Raw genomic sequence first — 6,241 nt, 5'->3', positions numbered from 1 at the left:
TATTATATTATATTATATTATATTATATTATCTCGTTAATTTTATACCAACCAACAACCAAATAAACCAACATATATTATATTATATTATATTATATTATATTATATTATATTATATTATATTATATTATATTATATTATATTCTATTCTATTCTATTCTATTCTATTTTATTCTATTCTATTATATTATACTATACTATACTATGTTATAATCCCGTGTGTTACACGGGTTGAATAATGAAAATTGAATGTGTGTAGAGCACAATAAAATAACTAAGTGTATCTGATAATTATCTCATAGTTATTAAATACCCAACCCGTTTATAAATTCCTTAACATCGGAGTTATACTTGAAGTATGGGTCATATTTTTGTATCGTAATTATAAAAATACCATTATCATTATAAATCTAATTTAATAAAAACTTACAAAAATAAGTTATTTTTGTACAATTTAGTTAGAAACCACACACGACACAATAAGTTGTTTGCTTATATTTAGTTAGATACCATTATCATCATCTTTTTTACCCTTTTAAAAATTTTGGTTTTCCTATCGTATGGATGGGGCAGAGATATAAAATCTTTAAATTGAAAAAAAGAAATCGTACGTTGCTGATTGAACTTGGCTTTAAATCTTGATCATATCATACGGACGGAGCAGACAGGAGCACACTTAGGTGCTGTGGTTGGTGAGCGGATACACACCTTAAACAAAAAATTTTAGTTTATTTTATAGGTAAAAATCTCGATTGCACCCCGTTGAAAGCTTGGTTGAAACCTTTGTTCGCATCCTCGGAATATAATTCATGCATTCACGCCACCGGGGCAAAGATATTAACCAAAGATATTAAATATTTAAGTTGGAAAAAAAACATATATTGCTGATTGAACTTGGTCGAGCTATATGATAACGAATAGAGTGAATTTCAAGTATTGTCCTTTATCTTTATAACCATTTTCAGGCGTTATCCTTTATGTTTAAAATTGACGAGTTTTATCCTTTATGTTTTCATATCATACACGTTTTTTCCTTTAGGCCAAACCCAGTTAGTTTTTTCAGTTAAATTTGGTTATGTGCTTTGCACATGAGGGCATTTTTGTCAATTCAAAGGTTGCAGAAGCTTTGAGCTGTAAATCTATCGTTGAACTTAACTTTGAATTGACAAAAATGCACTCATGTGCAAAGCATATGACCAAATTTAACTGAAAAAACTAACTGGGTTAGGCCTAAAGGAAAAAACGTGTATGATATGAAAACATAAAGGACAAAACTCGTCAATTTTGAACATAAAAGACAACGCTTGAAAATTGTTATAAAGATAAAGGACAATTCTTGAAATTCATTCTAACGAATAATATCAAACATTAATTAGATATGATACAAATTATTAACATATATTTTTAATATAAAAAGGTATATTTGATTAGCTAATTAACTTATTAACATTTTTTATTTGTACTGATCTTTCATGGTATGTTATTAGATAGATTTTCTTGATTAGCATATTAACTTATTAATTTTTTTTACTAATCTTTTATGGTATATTATTAGATAAACTTCGTTTTAAAAAAATAATAGTAATAATTTAAAATTTTAAAACTATTAATATAGATTTTCTTAAGGAATAATATGATATTGACACTTGACATTTTTTGGAGTCTTTTATTAGAATTTAGAAGATTAAACCAAATAATATTTAGTAGAAGGGTTATCTATAACTAATTAGTTATTAAACTAAAATAATAATTATCTATAAGACATGGCCTAATAAGATGACAAGTGCCCCAAAAATGGTTTCTTTTATATTATATTATATTATATTATATTATATTATATTATATTATATTATATTATATTATATTATATTATATTATATTATATTATATTATATTATATTATATTATATTATATTATATTATATTATATTATATTATATTATATTATATTATATTATATTATATTATATTATATTATATTATATTATATTATATTATATTATATTATATTATATTATATTATATTATATTATATTATATTATATTATATTATATTATATTATAGAGTAAATTATGTTTTTGACCCCTGTGGTTATATCACTTTACTATAAAAATTCTGATTTTGGGCTAATATAGTAAAAGTGATATAACCACACGAGCCAAAATGGTTAGTTATAGAGACCATGGAGGTAGATATCTTGGTTCCCCAAATGCATTGCCATAATAGCTCTCTCATCTTCACGTTCAATGTCAAACCTAACAATTTCCAATTGCAAATTTCATATAAACTATTCATCCTAATAAAAAAATTTAAGAAACACACACGCACCCATGGATGTTAAACTTGATCAAATGTCCTGAGAAACATGATTGATCCTCACTGATGCACACCTGGCCCTTTGTTTGTGTCGTTTAACCGTTGCCCCTTTGGTTGACCTCAATTACTCGACAGTCGATGTGTCCCTCCAATCGTCCTCTTCGTTCTTGTTAAGAGTGCCAAATAGTAGATGGTCACGAAACTAATCAGCCACTCAAACTTCTAGAAAATTGTAATGTTAATTTTATATGATCTCACATTCCTCTCTACTCACTTGAATCGGTACGTTAAACTGAGATTAACCGCCAAACAAATGTTGTGGAGACAAGTCTATGACTGTAAGCTTTTCGAACCATGGAATAAACAATTGCTCATGTTATTTATATTAAAACAGATCGTCCGTGAAAATCTGACAATAAATTAAAATGTTAGAAGTATGTAAAGGAGAGTCATGTACCTGAGATTGACCCACGAGGCGAGCCCTTCACCGACGCGTGGATTTTGGTTTGGGAATTCACCTCCAGGAAAGTTTTCATCAAGTACATAAGGAGTAACCCAAAGATTATGTTCCAAAAATTCAGCCCGTCTTAGAAATTTGGCCTCTGGACGAGCCAGAGGCATGTAGTTTGAGTAGTTTGAACCTGGTACGAGCTTATAGCCAGTCAGTTGTCCAGTTCTGTTCACAGTCCTCGTATTCCGAATCTAAAGTACATATATACAACACAATTGAGAAAAAGAATGCGGAGAATATGGGGCATCATTTAGTTCAAAATCAAGGTCTGCCTAATAGTTCATTATATCAATCGTATGGGAGTTCAATAAGTTACCAAGTCCAAATGTAACTTTTTAATAATCCAATTAGTCGTTAACCGAATGTGTTTAATAGGAAAAAGTTAAAGGTTGAGTACAGTAATTATGTATATAAACTCACCTGCTAAAAGTGCCAATAGAAACATAGTTAGCCACGGTGCATATAAAAGACACTGTGAGTCGCCGAGATCTTCTTACTTCAGCTAAACCAGTTCTCCAGTCTTGGTGCTTCCAAAGGATTCCATGATCCTCCTCATGCATACATACACAATTTTCAATAGTTTCAACGCCCCTAGTGAAGTTTGTAAAATGTGCATCAAAGTACTTGATATAACCCAAGCAATCACATCCCTGAGAATACCAATATTATAAGTATAAACACATTATATAGCATATACTTCAAATTGACCAACCATCTAACAAATTCACTAAAGTAGACCTTTTTAAGTGAGTGGGCGTTTTTCCCGAGGCCATCTTCGCCTGCATCAAATGCATTCTTTCTTTAATGAGTATCGTTTGGATCACCATACGGCACAACCATCTCAACAAAGCTCAATCTATGAGCTATGGGTCTTCGGCCTCGACTACCATCAACATATGCAACAGAATGAATTACTAAACCCTCCCTTGGAGTGAACCCAATACGAAAATTCCACTGTAAAAAAATACAATATTTTAAAGACCCTGTTTAACACACCAATTAATTACTGCTTAATTGAAAAGTTAATTGACCTTTTGCCACTCGACGTATCGTCCATTAACACGGAACATGAGATGAACTGCTTAACTGCCACTGCTGATAATTTTAATTATTTCAAAAAGAAGTTTCGAACAAAGCATTAAAGTCATGAAAATGTTAGAAAGGGCTATTATAATGGTCCTTGTTGTATAGTTATACTTTTTGATAGATAACATGTGGTGCACATCAATATCTAACATTTTAAGCCCCATAACTAATGGAACATTACAACCTACCCAAATGCCATGTTCACCATGCTATTGGTGATTATCCTCTGTAGAGAATAAGTTTCTAATAGAGATAGAAGGACTGAATATACTTACATTGTCAAAAACCTATTGAAAATATGATAGTAAAAACAACAAAGAGGACATTCTGAAGAATAAGATAAGAAGTAACGCGAAACAAATAACGTGTGAAAAGTGTATAGTTATGGCACCTTCACTGGTTCCGGTCACTGGAATGTTCATGCACTCCTTTACTTTACCCTTATTATACACAAATTGCACTTCACCATCATTTTCAAATGTTATTCATATAGCTTATAAGTTGAAAAAATAGTAAATTTGACCTCAAATCTTGGTCAAGGAAGAATATGTACCTGTTGAACCAACTACGGATTTAACTGACTCCTCAAACATACATTTTTCATCACTTAAAACACAAGGCTCCGTCCCAGCAACACAGTTGGTGCAACAACCGCACTTGATGGTTAAACCATTCTGTGTAGACCAAACTAACTCCGATAAGGGTTGATGTCCCAAAATGGTATATGTTCTTGACCTCGAGTTTGCATTTACACCTGCATCTCCGTCACAAAACGTCTCAGCGGGTTGGTTTGTAACGCCAAGAGCATGCCTTAAATCATAGAAAACACAACAAAAACAAATCCTTAACTTGTAGGAAATATTTTACCAAAATAAGACAGTTTCCATGTTAACCTACAGAAGTCGTAACTCCGGCTGCAACTATTGACTTTGAAGGAGGCGTATCACGTTGACCAGCAGGTACAACGTATCTGATAACATTTTGCCACCTAAAAACAGTAAACCATTACAGTGATGTTTCAATTATTCACAAGGCTTAATCCAAGAACTAACAAAAGTAAACATTCATGGTCCATATACGCACTGATGGATTCTGCAACGAAGGGATCTTAATCTCCCGAAGCAATATTGGGTCTCATATCCCGTTTCCATAACAGGTTGTACATGTCACATTTTGAGCATTACAGTCTCGTTATATGCACTTTTAAGACATAAAAATAAAAAAAAATTAAAAACTCTAACAGTAAATGAATGGCAATACAAGAACAATCAATTAAAAGTGGTAACCGAACCCTTCCCACCAATCATTCTTAGAACATACGAACCCTACCCACTACCAAGAACCTATTTAGTCATCACGAATGGCTGAAACGAAGAGAAATAAGTGAAGATTTCTTTAGATTGCAGAGGTTTTTGAGATTCGAAACTCAGGCCTGAAATTGTCCAACTACATATCACAAAAAAAAAAATGTTAACGCATAAACAAAGCAAAAGGCCAATTTCGAAGAATTCATATATTATTTCAAATAAGTGTGTCACATACCAGAACTTGATCACACTTAGAAGTGAGTATGAATACTATTTTATCTCTTTATTCTTTTGTAAGCATATCAGTATATCTTAGCAATTGGCATAATAGTGTCTACTACAAGCATATGGTTTTAACCAAATAAAGTTAGCAACAAAACCATTGAGGGAGGCCACTCTCTACACTTGAAAAGGTATGCGTAGGACATGATTCTACAGATCAATCAGAGTTCATGAAGAAACAAATAAAAAAATTGAATTCACGAAATTGAAAGCTACTTGTTCCTAGTGAGAAGAAAACATACCTGATGCAACCTAACCCATCGCAGTGTTTTCAATCTACCCTAATCAATAACAAATCAAACAAACGATTCATTAACAATACTACATCAAAATCAAAACTAATCAAAAGTAGGAACAATAGAGAATCACTTACGAAGACGATAAACACCATAACGATTGCTGGTGACGCTTGAAAATATTGGAAACACCTAATCATTCCAAAAAGTAAGATTTAGATGAAGTAAAAAAATGATGGATGCACCGTAAAATCAATGACTTGACACATGTCTACCAAGTCTGTCTTCGAATCAAAACATGCCCAGATCTAATAAGTATAACTAAAAGAAGATTGAAAATGACCAAAATAGGGCAGGAATGAATAAGGATCAAGAATACCCGGATTAATATCAATCATAAAAAAAAAGATTTCTTACCTGATGATTGCAACTTAAATCTTCTGGATTGAAGATGAGTAGATCAGAAAGAAAACGAATTTCATATCTAGGGTTTTAGAAAATGA

At 31.5% G+C, this 6,241-nt stretch overlaps 1 long non-coding RNA gene across 1 annotated transcript; it reads right to left on the bottom strand.

Annotated features, from left to right (window-relative positions):
* Window positions 1-3,244: 3,244 nt before the first annotated feature.
* LOC110904812 lies at window positions 3,245-4,881 on the bottom strand. Its single transcript, XR_002572783.2, has 5 exons — window positions 4,811-4,881; window positions 4,668-4,723; window positions 3,859-3,922; window positions 3,566-3,781; window positions 3,245-3,477 (listed from the first exon to the last, which is right to left on the bottom strand). It is a non-coding gene; the product is annotated as an uncharacterized LOC110904812 (long non-coding RNA).
* Between the last annotated feature and the right edge of the window lie 1,360 nt (window positions 4,882-6,241).

The sequence above is a fragment of the Helianthus annuus genome, chromosome 2 (genome assembly GCF_002127325.2).
Source record: "Helianthus annuus cultivar XRQ/B chromosome 2, HanXRQr2.0-SUNRISE, whole genome shotgun sequence".
In the NCBI taxonomy this organism is placed as follows: domain Eukaryota; kingdom Viridiplantae; phylum Streptophyta; class Magnoliopsida; order Asterales; family Asteraceae; genus Helianthus; species Helianthus annuus.
The sequence above is the reverse complement of the archived record's forward strand: the minus strand, read 5'-3'. Positions and strand labels throughout refer to the sequence as shown.